The sequence below is a fragment of the Lissotriton vulgaris genome, chromosome 3_1, assembly GCF_964263255.1.
Source record: "Lissotriton vulgaris chromosome 3_1, aLisVul1.2, whole genome shotgun sequence".
NCBI classification, from domain to species: domain Eukaryota; kingdom Metazoa; phylum Chordata; class Amphibia; order Caudata; family Salamandridae; genus Lissotriton; species Lissotriton vulgaris.
Genome location: NC_141689.1, coordinates 1,120,961,629 through 1,120,976,257, shown reverse-complemented (window position 1 = coordinate 1,120,976,257; position 14,629 = coordinate 1,120,961,629). Strand labels below are relative to the sequence as shown.

General features: G+C 47.5%; 1 protein-coding gene across 1 annotated transcript in view; it reads right to left on the bottom strand.

The window, feature by feature from the left end:
* DDIT4L (DNA damage inducible transcript 4 like) overlaps nucleotides 1-14,629 on the bottom strand; it is a 119,308-nt gene that overhangs the window by 74,031 nt on the left and 30,648 nt on the right. The gene's annotated exons all lie outside the window — the stretch shown is intronic.

Below are 14,629 nucleotides of genomic sequence, written 5' to 3'. Positions count from 1 at the left end.
TGAATATTTTGCTTTACACGAGAATAATATGCTTGTTTATAATATCAGCCTTGCTTGGTAAGCTAGGTCTGTACAGTGAGTGCCGAGGCCTTCAAGGTTATTTCAACACAGCGCTTGTTCAGTTTGATCAGCGCACAGGCTAGACATAATATATTTGCAGCTGTGGCCAACTTTGGCTTTTAGGCAGGATTAATAATGCACTGCTCAGAGCATGTGTTACACACTTGATGAATATTCGCATGACAGAGTTGGTGCAGGAGATGAGATCCACTTCTGCCGAGACCTGAGGTATGGGCCCGCCCTTCTAAACCCTAAGACACCTTCTATAATTCGTTCTGAATTGGTAGGAGTGTATAACGAAAGAGTGTTCATGTTTTCCACGTTACCTGAGGTGTTCTAAGCCCGTGTTCTGGGTTGTCTAAATCATTGGAGGTTACTAAGAACCAATGAGACACTGATTGCTAGTCTGGTAGGGGATTTTGGATACTAAGGTGAGTTTTGGTACACCCTAATTCACTGAGGTTCCAAGTCTCTATGCACAGTTTTGTATAGGAGCAGAAATCCCTGCTACAGTACTTTGGGAGGATCAACATTTTTACTGTATTCAAGTGCCCCAACCAGATCAGTATTTAGGAGTGCGATGGGACGAAGGAGGAGCAAAGGGTAAGATCCTTTCCCAGTTTGGGGATTAATGCAATTTCAGCCATGGCTATATCCGTGGAGGGTCCTACTGTGTGTAAGAGTTGGAGACGGCGCATTTGTGGTTTTAGTTGCGGGAGGAATGCACAATAGAATGAGACCGGCAAGCCATCTGGCCCGGGGATTTACAGAGAGGAAGATTCTTTAGCGTGCCAGCAAGCTCCTCCTGGTTGATAATGTCTTCAAGTAGCTGAGAATTATAGCTACTAATCTGGTCCCACTCACAGGCCTCCCAAGGCCGCGAGAACTTTATCTAAAGGGTGTGACTCCCCGGCATAGAGATGAGTAATAAATCTGGAATACGTGCATCTTGGCGGCTTCTGTGGTATCCAAGGTATCATCTCCCAGTTTGAGTTTGGTGATGTGCGCTTTGGCGGCCCTAGCGCAAAGGCGGCACGCGAGAACCGTACCCACCTTGTCCCCTCCGTTGTAATAGCGCTGGCATAAGGCCAAAAGAGCGTGCTCCGCCTTGTTGGTCCTGTGCGCCCTGAGCTATCCCCGGGGCATTCGCGAGGCACCTCTTGTGCAGCGCCAAGGGGAGCTCCTGATCTATCTGCTGGAGCGACTATGTCCTGGGTGAGTTTGTCTTCAAACAGTCGAACCTCTCTAGCCCGAGCTATAGGGATAGATGGGAGGCTGCCGTGGATCATGGCCTTAAACGCATCCAAACTACTGGAAGTGGAGTTTCTGGGAGGTCGCTGGCCGCAAAGTAAGACTTAATAGCTTCAAGGATCTCCACCACATCTACGGGGTCCCTCAGGATATGAAGGGGAATATGCCACCTAGAGGGGCGGTTGGGACGGGAAAAGGGGTCCTGAATGAGAAGCTCCACGTGAGCATGATCATTGACAGATGTCAGACATGGACGCTGAAAAGGTGTCTTTGTCAAGGGAGTGCGAGACAAAGAGATAGTCTATGTGTGAGTAGAAGTGGTGGACATGAGTAGTAAGAGTAATCGCGGACTTCTGGGGAGTGATAACACCATATATTAATGAGGCCAAGGACAGTTAGTTGCTTCTTTAAGGCCGAAGACATTGCCCCATCCCATGATAAGATCCTTCGCTACGGTCAAGACCCGCCTCCCATACCAGATTAAAATCTCCCCACGGAATGAGACCCGGATCATCGTGTGATGTGTACCCACAGCAAACCCCGCAAAAAAACATAATTTGAGCTTGGTTCAGTGTGTGAGTGTTGCATAGTGTGAGGGTTCGATGCCCAATCTTGACATACCCTGGAGGTCCCCTTTTGGATGCCTGCCCGACAGAGGATTGCCACCCACGCTGTTTTAAGTGGGCACCAACCCCCAAAGTTGAAGAGGGTATCGTGGATGAGCCATGCGAGAAACATCTTGCAGAAGATGGGTTTCCTGCAAGAATATGATGTCCGGATTTTGCAACAGAAGGTATCGCCAAATCAGACAGCATTTGTTGGGGGGAGTTAAGACCCCTCACATTAAGGGAGAGGAGTTTCAGGCAGGGTACAGAAGTCCCGATTCCAAAACACCTTGTGTGAGCACCATCCCGGGCATGTGAATAAGGGCAAGATTCAGGAGAGTCCCCCCAAATGCCTCGCCGCCGTAGACAAGGTGGACAAAGGCCATAGTGGGTGCTATGTGGTGGTACAGTGCAATGTGTGGAGATAAAGGGGCGATCTGCACCTAAAGGCCTCCCATCACTATCAGAAACTGCCCCCCCCCCCCCGAGGATAGGCAGGGGAAAAGAGAAGTGAGAGAAAAGAGGCATAGTACTCAACAAGTAACAACTGCCAACTTGGCTAACAGGGTCTATTCCAGTCCAGGAAGAAGCCAGGTACATAGACACAGGTCTTCCCAGAGATGTCACTCTCAAAGGAATAGAGGGGAGACGCAGGTCATAGGAGATCAGCATCACCGTCTAGGAATACAATCTGGTGCTGCTGACCGGTTGCGATGCAGGCATTGTGCAATCATGTCAGCAGGGGGGCGTCCAAAGAGCAGGGCATCAACTGCCCCCTCACAAGGGACAGAACATGAAGCGATGGAAGGGCAGGCGGATGGCAGGCATACTTTAGTGCTATTTGTCAGAAAGCTGTGCGCCCATGGGCGAGTGACCATCTTCTAAGGATCAAATATGCTGTATAATGTCCTACTTCTCCTGGGATGAAGTGTAGATTCCCCAGGGGTATGGGCGTCTGGAATGGTGCACCTTGGTCCAGAGGGGCTTTACTGGTCCGCAATGCAGCGGAGATATGCGCGAGGGACTAGCAAGTGGTGTATTTGGGATCTGCAGCAGTTGGGCTGCTTCCCGAAAGGATCGCAATACTCTGCGTTTTGACTCCCACTGGAAAATAAGTGCAAACAGGTGCCCCCACTGATAGCGAACTCCCAGCTCCCATAGTTCATCAGTTATGGGTCAAAAGTCTCTGCGGCGGAGCATTGTGGGTGCAAGGTTCTGAAATAGTTGTATGGGAAACCCTTGTACTTTAGGTCTGCCTTGTCCCGGGCTGCCTTTAGAATGGCTCTTTCTGTGAAAAAATGGACCCGGGACAAGATGTCAGGGATAAGACCAGGGTGTCTGGTGGGCCAGTCACTCTTTTGGGGCGGTCCAGAACCGGTGGGATTGACTGTCTGCCATAAGTGTTCCTGATCTTCCGAGCGGGCGTCGACTTTTTTCAAGGCCGTCCACTCTCCCCCAGCTCTGTTACATCCCTCCGAATCTCTTTAACACAGGCCGGGACCTCTGTTCGAAGGGAACTTATTTCAGAAAAGAGTTCATGCATGAAATTTGTCATGAAGGACTGCGTAACAGGTTCAGAGGGCCTTCCGGCCGACGATGCTGCGTCTGCTGCAGGGGTTGACCCTGGGTTATTCCACATTGTTGCTACCGGATTGTCCTTGGGAGTGCAGTAGGATCTTTTCCAGTGCGTGACCGAGTCAAAGCCCCCCAAGGATATTGTGTTTCAGGCCGGGGGCCCAGAGAAGGATGTACAGTAAGATTGTAGGTTGCTGCCCGACCCTGGAGGGCAGTCGAGCCAGCAGGGTCTGAAGGCTGTTGATAAGACCAACTAGGGCAGTGTGACTTGGGGGCGGGCCGGTGGAGGTTCAAAGGGTCCCCGGTTGTATCACCGCCCTCGATGGAATGCGAAGGACACCTGCAAGAGGGATCGTTGAGGCAAACATGCAGCAGCACCGCCACTCCAGCAGGGTGCACATGGCAGGGCTACCCGCGCAGACCATGCCGCAGATTCAGGTGGCAAGGCGGCACTCTATAATGGAGCACCCTTCTAAGGCTGTTATAACATGGTGCTCATCCTGTTTGGCGGTGTGTGGAGTGTTAAGCACCCTAGGTGTCCAACCCAGGACCACAGAGGCACTCACAGTGAAGGGGGGGGGTCGTCGCCCCCTGGGAGACAGCAGCAGACGGCGTGAACTTCCCGGGGAGCTACCACGAAGTTGCTGCCAGAGAGTCCATGAGAAGGAGCCTTAAGCCCCTAGTTCTTCACTACAGGTCTCTAGCATGTGTGTCGCTCCCCAGGGCAGTGGTGTGGAAGCATAGAAGTGTGGCTCACTGGTTAGAGCAGGCAGACCCTGAAGCAGAGGTCAGACCCGGGACCAGGGTTCAATTCCCGACGCGGCAGGGTCTTGAGCTCAAATGTCCATGGACTCGATAATTCTCGCTTCGGTGCCTGACCTAATCATGGGTTCACACTCTGCAACTCTGGGCATTAAGCTTGCTTAATCTCCACAACGGCCCCCCCCGCGGCGGGATGCCTAGCTTTCACCTTGGGGATGCCCTGTAGGGGCTATCTCGCAGGGAAAAGCCAGGACGGGTTCCCAAGGCAAGCGCGGAGATACCCCTTCGGGGGTCGATTTAGGCGCTATATAAGAAACATAATAATAATAATAATAATAATAATAGGGAGCCCAGAGGTGCCAGGTGTCTCCCAGAGCCCAAGCACACCCAAGAGGACTGATGCCCTCACCCCAATCGAAGCCTGATGCAGCGTTTCCCCTCTTAGCCTGGTGCCCCCAGTCGTACCTGTAAAGTGTCTCCAGAGCCCCGCTGTGGCTAGTAAAATCCCATCAGGGTGGCAGCGTTATAAGGCAGATCCTGCATGTTCTGGGAGGGCCCCAAGCGGCCTGCGCTTCATCTCTGGCCGGAGCCTGAGCCAGTGACCCCAGCCCCTGTACCCCGCGGAGCCCAGAGAACCCAACAGCAGCAACACAGGGCCCCCGTGGCCCAGCCAGGAAGACCACGACCCCGCTGGGACCGCGGAGGCGCAGAGCGACTCTCGCAAAGCTCCAAGACAGCAGGGCAGTCGCCAGGGTCCAAGAGAGGTCGGGCAGGGTAAGCACCAGAGTGGAGCACCTTAGTTGGGAACTTCTTATGAGGCCGCCCAGCCCCTCCGTGGACATCAAAGAGGGGTCCCTTGGGCCCAATCAGTTGAGTGAAGACCCTGCCATTCAGACAATATCTCCGATAAAGTCCTGTGGAGACCGATACTGCGGGTCGCGAAATGGCAGCCAGACGAAGCGTCAGCGGGGAGAGCCCTCCACATCAGTCGCAGGCCCCCCGTCTGCGTACCTTCAACTGCAGGTCACACCTCAGGCAGTCACTGGCCCCCGGGCAAAGAATGTGTGTTGACTGGAGGAGTGTGGCTCAATGGTTAGAGCGGTAGACCCTGATGCAGAGTTCTGGCCCAGGGCCAGGGTTCAATTCCCGCCTCGGCGGGTTTTGGGCTCAATTTCCTCGGACCTGACAATTCTCGCCTCGGTGCCTATTCTAATCATGGGCCCTGCGCTGCAACTCTGGGCAATAACTTGCCTAACCTCCACACCGGCCCCAACAGCGCTAGGATGCCTGGCTTCACCCTGAGGGTGCCCAGGAGTGGACACATCACAGGGAAAGCCAGGAAGGGTTCCACAGCAGAATGAGTAATAGCGCCAGGAAACCGCTTGGTGGCAGTGCGCTCTACAATTACCTTGACATTTACATTTACTGTGGCTCCTGCACACCCCCCCCCCCCCCCCCCGGAGGTTCTTAAATTGCTGCCTTGCTCAGAGGCCAGGGCGCCCCTCCACCAGCTCCACTCTCCGTTATCTTACCCGGTCTGGGGCTCCGCAACGGGTTTACCAGCCCACCCCCCCCCCGGGGGTATTAGCAAGGGGCTCTGTATGTCCAGTTCGGTGTGTGTCGTCCCCACCACTATGTATTGCCGGCCAGATCTTGCAAAGGGCCGACTCCTCGGGGTTGCAAAATGGTGGCCAAGTTGGGTTTCGGTGGGAAGGACCCATTCCAGGGGTTAGTAACAGGCCCCCTTGTCCCGCACCTCACTGCAGTGCTCTGTTCGGGCCGATGGTGATCCAGAGTCAGGTGCCGCGCATCGGCAGGGACCTCAGTTTTCCCCGGGGCACAGCAGGTCGATGATCCCAAGATGGCGGTGGCAGCCTCAAGGGAAAGAGTGCTCTCCCAACGGCTCTGCTCACGCCGCTGCCAGCTGGTTTCTGGGGTTGGGGGCTATGAGACGGATTCCTGGTTGCTGCCGCTATGCAGGTAATTCAAAATCAGTGACTCCCACTAATGCTGTGCCACTGAAAAATGCTTATGTCAGCAGCGGCCTGGAGCTCTCACTGCGTGCGTCTCACTCCATCGGCAGCAAGACCCAGCCCCTAAAGTGCACCACCTTTTTAATAGTGCACTGTCAGTGAGCCTCCTGCAGGCTTCTTTGACTCAGCGCCCCGTCTAATATGGCACGGCGCAGAGTCAAAGGAATTCTCTTGTTTGCATTTAGTGCTCCAGCGCTATTGGTAGTATAGAAGGGGACGCACAAACATCTGCGCCCCCTTCTATAACACCAAAGTGCTCCAGGAGTCGGCACAAACACCCATTGTGCCCCCGGGGCACCTTCTGTAATACAGCCCCTAGTTTGCTACCAGGTGGCAGACGGATCATGCGTCAATAGGATTGAAGTGTAATCTTGATCTCATCTGAAGCGAATATAGGAGTGCACCATGCTCACGAATAGTAAGCACTTAAATATACTCCGTAGTGACCAATGTACTAATAGGAGTGGGATATTGTATATCAAAGCTGTTTGTTTGAACATGTATTTAGAACTTGATTAATATGGTTAAGTGACAGGTTAGATATTAATAGGAGAAAATAACATCAATGTATTATGTGATACTTCATTAGGATATGTACAATTAATGTTAATATGCACAATTTGAATCCAGTGCAGATGCATTTACACAGACGTTTATAATTAATTGCAATTTTTCCTGCTTTAAGCAGTTGCATTAATTTTTCTTGTAGAAAGGTGCACATACTCTGTAACCTTGCGCATGTGTTAACTTAGCAAAACTAGGCCTCGAGAAGACATTAGTTCGATTGCGGCTCATATTAAGATTTGAGATGCAATTCACATTTAGCCTTCATTATGGAATGTAGGTTTGAGCGGTTTCTATTGCCAATGGATAAGCTAAATTATTTAGAATAAAGAAGTCTTGAGTTAATAGATAGCAAAGCATGAGAAGGAGGAGTCTGTCAAAGGAATTGCAGTAACAAGAAAGGAGATAAGTTCTCATGGGAAAGGAACGGCCAAGGACGATAAGTGATAATGTGTTACCCGGCTGGGAAAGGTGCTAAAGGTTTCCAATTGTGCCGGATATGGAATTTTGTTAAGGAGGAGCCACATAAGAGTTACGTCGACTGCAAACATTATGTGCGGTGTTTTGTTAGGGAGACAGTTATCTTGGGTTTCCCTAGGGTGAAAACCTAAGCTACTGTTTGCGCAGCTGTAAGCCACTTGACCCATTCTTGCGGTTCAATTGAAGCCTCGGATAGCGGACACCATTCTTTTCTAATCTGATCATGTCCTTATTAGGAGTATAAGTAGGGATGGGTGTGTGAAACATGCTTAGCTTGTGGTACAGTACTGATTGTGAGATGTCTGCAGACTATTTTAGGTTGTGAGTCGTGTGAATGTGGTATGAAGAGAAATTTATGAAGTTATTGAGTCCGACATGACCCAAGATTCCAGGATATATAATTAAATTGCAGAAGACACCAGGCTGTAATTCTCTATGGTTTTGTGTGGTTTATTGAGAGACATCAATGGCCCCAATTGAGATAGGGAACTTTTGTATACAAGATGGAACTGTAATTCGTGTGGTGGACCTTTTGCGCAGAAGGGACACAATACTGATTTGGGTGATTCCCCATTGTTTGAGGTTTAATTTGTGTCTGGGCATTCTTTGGGTTGATTGATTCGATCAATGTTTAGTGGAGTAGACAATTGTTGATTTAATATATATTTAGTATAAATAGAATTGAATGAGAAAGTGTGGGAAAGATTGAAGGAGGGTAACCTGATGCGAGGAGTGAGGGTGAAGTCAAAGTGCATTGTGCTGGGATAGGTCGGTTGGTGTAACAGTTCTAGAATTGGTTGGAAATGTCCCTTGAATATTGTGCTATTAGAGGTTGTATTGATGCAGCACTTAAATGTTGTTCAATTTAGATTTGAGCTCAAACTGTTGAAGTAAGACTGAAAAATGAGATGTTTAAAAGCAATAAGAGATGATACAAGGAGATGTAGGGGTGCCTACAAGAATTGGCAAGGAAGTGCCACCCGAGGACACGCCAGCACAGTACATGGCAACAATGGTAGGGATATATATGATTACCTGGGTTAAAAATTTGAATAAGATCACAGAGATTGAAGGTGCATGGATGTTTCGCCGCTACAGTAATTTCAGAATAATTGATGATTTGAGGGGGATATTATTGTCATGAAACCATTACCTAGAGCCACACAATTTGAAGCGCTTAATGCCTGGGAATGTGCAGCACATGTAAAGCCCAGAGAAACACTAAAGGAGAAAGAAAAAAGCAATGCGTGCATACGCAGATGAGAGATGAAATGACCAACAAGAGATGGAGAGTAGATATGTATGAGGGAAGGAGATTGTACCTAGTGATAACGTAGGAAAATTCGTGAGAAAGAGAAAAGGAGGGAGACTTGGACAGTGATAGCTACGCAAGTGATGGCTCATTGGGTGGATTTCTAGCTGAACATCCGCCTCATAAATCGGACGCAAATGGAAAGTGGGCGAAATGTGAAAATTGATAACTCTAGGAGTGCTCTGGCACCAGCTGATCCTAGTCCTAGTATTGTAGGGGTCATTGACTGGGGAACACAAAACGTAACCTCAGGAAATGGTAACGCTAATTTGGTTTCGCAGCTTCCAGATGCTCCTACAGTGCTGGCACTCATTGGCCCAATTGTCCCTACATATGATCCTAACTCGCCGGGAAATGGAGGTCAGAGAATCCTGGCTTTTATGGAAGTAAAAGCAGTAGAGAATCCGAGAATGCAATTTGTACCATTAGTCCAGATGAGTGAGTACACCTTGCTCAGCAAGTGTGGATCAGTCTGCTTTGCTGAATGTGGTAAGCATCCCTGAGTGTGCAACAGCACGCCTCCAGAGAATACTACTCCAGAGAAGGGAACTTCATGGGGTCCACGTTTAGTTGATGTCCAAGACTAAGAGAAGTGGTTGAAAGAGCCTAATGAAAAATCAATAGGAAGTTACAGTACTGAATCAGTCATGAAACTATAAAATCTGCTGTAAAGGTGGATTTGGTTGATGTGCTCAAATTGAAGCCTTAATTGGATGCAATAAGTGGAAGGTTAGAACTCTATTGAACTCTTATCAACCAGGTAAACTCTTGTTCATGAGCAAAGATGTCCCTAGAAGAGCCAGACCGGCACATCAGAAATTCTGAATTGGCTAATAGATTTTATTTTGGTATGGAACGAAATAAAGCATTGCAGAAAAGCCACAGACTTGAAGTAAAGACCATGATAGAGAATCTGATACAGTGATTTGCAAGAACAGCACAATGGCTGTAACAGCTTTAAAAGGAGCGAAGATACTAAAGCACTGCTTTTGCCTTTATATAAAAAAAAAAAAAAAAAAAAAAACTCTTGATCGTTGGATTAGATTTTTTGTTTTGGTCTTATTTTATGCAGATAAATATATTATTTTTCTAAACCAGTGTTGTCTTTGTGGTGTATTTATTGTGTTGAGGGTGTGTTTTGCACAAATACTTTACACATTGACTCTGATAAGTCTGCCTGCTCTGCACCAAGCTACCAGAAGGTGAGCATGGATTATCCTAGGTATGCATCTACCCTACCCTGACTAGAGTGATAGGTTCTGACGGATTAGGTGCATACCCTACCCAACCAGAGGCACCATTTCTAACAGACTGACACTTTGCAATTTCTTTAAAATTATTGCTGAGCGCCATTACTTCCTGTCCTCGAAAACCCTGTCCTCTTTACCTGGGCTATTTGCATACTTTGTATTTGTTAATCTTTGTTAATGTGTTGGCATAATATGAAATTATTATCCCCGAATACATTCTTTAATAAAGTGCCCAAAAAAACAATACTCTGACCTTGGGTTTATAACACAGGCAGAGGGCTTTCAACAACCAGTAAAGCTCGTTAGTGTACTACGATGCTACGGTAAAAGACAATCATGCTGATTATTACTATGGATATTGTTAGGGTGAGGGGAGATGGCTTTTTAAATGTAGGCTAAATGTTAGTGTGAAGTGCAGTATTTTATTTTTAAGGCAGGATGTAGTCAGTTATTAATTTTAAGTTTACTGTTTGGAGTATGAAGTTACAAATAAGCATTACTTTAGGAAACAAATATAGACATGCGCATGTAGACAATTATTCCTCGAGTGGGGTTAAGTAGAGGTGAATGGCACAGATTACACTTTAACATGAGAAAAAAACCCGTATACTTCTTGTGCATGGGCTGCTTGTAGTACACGTAAAATGTTTAAGGATAGTTCCTCTTATAATGAAGTAAAGAGCCAGCACCCTTTGAGGAAGCCCAGAGACGTGAGGCACGACAGAGATAATGTTGTTGGCCTGCATTGTTGGTTTGCTATCTAACAAGCTAAGAGTCTGCAGCATTGTTTAGGCATAAGGCATTGAAGAGTAAATCAACTAAAAACTTCTTTGCTTAAACACTGTTTTGCAACAGAAAGTTTCCTTTCCCGCTGTACATCAAATGAGGTATGCTATGTTTATTTCAATTGGCATTTAAACATCGTTTTGGAAACTTTAAGGCCTGTGCAAATTCTGCGACAGTCTGTGGTAACTATAGTGAAGGGGGTCCTCTACACTAACATCAGCGGGTGATGTTAATTTTCCGAACTCACTGGAGCTAGATTTTATGCATTTGCAAATATCTACTAACAAGGCAACAGTGGAGACAGTTGTGAAACGTAAAATCCTATGTAGAGACTACACCCTCATCCTTACTTTGTAAAAGGGTTCCATCCGTAAAAGGCATTGGCAAAGCCAAAAGGTCTCGCCTATATGAGCTATATTGGCTTTGTTGAAGTAGAGTAGAGTGGCATTGTGTGGGATGGCATTTGGGTGGGGTGGTGTGGACTGGCATTGTGTGGACTGCCACTGAGGCATGGAGTAACACTATATGGTGCAGAGTGGAGTGACATTGGGTGGACTGGCGTGGCACTGAGCAGAGTGGCTTCGAGTGAAGTCACCTGGAGGGCAGTGGCGTAGCACTGAGTGGAGACTCATTGAGTGGCGAAATCTAACCCAGTGTTTCATACGGAATTCCAATCAGGTGTCTCGATCATATCCAGGGACACAGACTATATACCTTTTAAGGGATTTAGTCAGTGTCAACATAGATGCATATAGACAAGTGTGTCTTTGTCATTAAAGCAGGATGGTCCCTTACTAGATATGATCGAGATACTTGAATGGAATTCAGGATGAAACACCGAGTTACATGCCACCTCGTTTTTGTTTTTTTGATGGACCTTTCTGTCTTACAGAAAATCCATTGGATAGAAGATCAAGACAGGTGAGAACTTTAGTCCTCACAAGTGTGCATGGTGTGTGTGCACATGAGCAGGGACACAAAATACAGCGCTGATGAAGGCCCCAGACCCAATCAGGCTCTTGGAGTGGGGTGAAACATGTTGGCATGGAGGGTATGATTGAATAATTATATTCAATAAAACCCAAGAGATTTGAGATTTTATTCGCACCCCAGGTACCCTCAAAATAAAGAAGAATCTTTAGGTATACCTAGAGGTTTTTTTAATTAAATCGCTCTTCTGGATCCCTGCTTGTCCAGCTTGACTTTATCTAAAAACTCATTCCATCTATGGTTGAGTGCACCCCCTGGAGGTACCATCTTACCAGGGTGTGGATAGGTGCTGATGATTAAGCATGTTACAATAAGTGAGTGAGGCGTCTACTCCAATATCTTTGGATATTCCAATATCATTGGATACTGCAGAGGTGATAACACCCTGAAATAGAGGGGGATTTCATTCCTTCCCCAGTTAGAATCCTTGATTAAACAGTTGCTCCGGTGTGGGAGGAATTCATCTTTCCCTGCTGTTCAAAAAGATCACTCATTTCTAGATCGAAAAGAGTATTTTTTTAACCTATTTTAGACAAGGAATAGCTCTCAAATTACTCTGTACAAGACAGTCCTCCACTATTTTTCAAGTAAACACCAGCTCTGGTGTTCACCAGATCCTAATCCAGAGCATAATGGGGGCCAACCTAACTTATCTTCCAAACAGTCCATCTCTAATTCATTATGAGTTAGGAAACTTGGTGTTGATTTTGGGACCCCTAACAACCAGTTTAAAAGGGATTTCTGCACCATCTGTAGAGCATGCCCTCAAACAACCGCTCTGTACATGCTCACATTAGGACTTACTTTTGTAAAGCACAACCATTTCTTTTAAGGGCTTGTATCCTAAATTCTGAGCAAACCTGAAGATTGCTTCACATGAGGCCTCCATCTGAGATGTCTGGGTGATTAATCTATCCCAGGGCATATTTTCAGTGAAGAGGATGCCTTAATCGCTAAAATCCTTTGTCAGCAAGATTGAAGACTCCCCAATAAAATATTTTTTGAGCTGGTTTTTTGGGCCACAGATCATACGATTTTGAAACATTCACCGTAAGCTTCAGCCCCTGCATAAAATGATTAAAACCATGTAAAAGCAATTGTAACCCATTAGCTATATGAGCTATTAAAACTGCATGGTCCCTGTACAAATGCATGGGGAACTAGGCAGGAACCCATTTTCAGGACATCTAGTGTGCAAGAAAAAAAAAATTGAGTCCAAAGCATACACAGCCTACTCTAAAACCTTGGCTAACTAGAATGGGCAAGATATGGGCTCTACGTTGAGTGTAACATACAGTCATATTGGTATCTCTGTGAAGGGATTTTAAAATAACCAATATAGGAGGGATCAATCTCTACCCACCCCAAGATATCTCTAAGGATGTCTCCGTTCACTAAGTCAAAGGCACCGGAGAGGTCCATAAACGCCATGTGTACTGCCCCTCACCTGGCAGTGACATTTACCTAGGATCAGAGACAAATTAAGGATTTACTTGGGGGTACCCAGTCCCGGACGGAACCCATATTAAGTTTCTGCAAAGAAGGATTTTCCTTCCGCACAATCTTCTAATTTTGCTAAAATAACACTTCCAAATATTTTAAATGAAGCCTCAAGTAACGAGATGGAGCAGTAGTCTAGGGTGAGTTTCTATCCCCTTTCTTGAAGACAGGAACGGTTATCTATTTCCCTCACAACTTTATAGGTACCTCCTTAACTGTAGCTCTAAAGACCTTAGTAATCAAAAGGAGCTCAGAACTCCAGATCAATTTTAAACAGTTCCGCTGGGGCCAGAGAATAGGTGCTAGAAGGAGTTGGTGGAGCAAGACTTTTTGGCACAAAAGAATAGTTACAATAGTGTTCTATAATGAGAGCCCCTAAAGTTAAGGCACATAGGAGGGTGAGCAGAGCGGGTAACCAGGGGTATCCCCATAGAACAAAGATGGACTCCCTCAAAAATAGAGGATCGCATAACATTTGCCTGGATCTGGGACGGGGGGGGGGGGAGGGGCGGGGGGGGAGGGGGTGATGAAATTTACTGCTAGGGGTCCGGGCATCCGCTGCCGGGTCGTGTCCTGGTTTGGAATATCCCAGGTTTTAAATGGTTTATAAAAATTAAAAGCACAGAGGTCTTAACTACCCTAGATTGTTCCTCCAGGAGTCCTGGTTGTTGGGAGCACCCTGCAGTGGAGGGGTTTGTTGCCATAGGTCAAAATGCCAGAACTCGACAAGAGGGAGAGCAGTGGGTGGACTGCTCACACTGCTATCTGTCTGCTGTGGGCAGATAGAAACAAAACTGCAAGCTACCTACATATGTACCCTCGCTTGTTTGATTTATTCACCAATGACGAGCCGGTAAAACAACCAGCAGTGGTGCGTCCATTGGGGCGTAGGGGCGTAGCCCCACAAGCCCCATGGACGCGCTGCTGCAATAAAATAAACTGGTGTGACTGTCGCGGTTTGTTTAAAAAGTTCGAGCGAGCGCCGCCGGGAATCACCAGAGTTATCCAGGAGTGGGGAGTGCAGGGGGGCTGGTCTGGACTGCTGCGCAGCTTGAGTGACAGTCCACGACCACGTGACTCACTCAGCTGCAGCAGCAGATAGCCAGCCAAGGTATATAGCGCGCAAGTGATGTATAGGGCAGAAACTTGCCTGCGCATGCGCATCAGTGTTCCCCCATAAGGGGGTGCTTGTTTAAGCTGGCCGCAGCCCCTGGCTTCACAAAGGCGACACAGGGCGAGCTTTCATGAGCCTCCCGAGGTGCCAGGATTGGCCGGTCACCACAGGGAAATCCATTATTGGATGCCGCGCGTGACGTCAGATCCTGATCCAGCCTCTAGTCTCTACCCGCCATTAACAAATGAGAGTATCCTGGCTGAAGGAATTGGGACTGGCCGAGGGAGGAAAACCATGGGGTGTATAATGGAGCTTGGGGAGGGAGAGGAGAGGTTAGTGTATTCTCT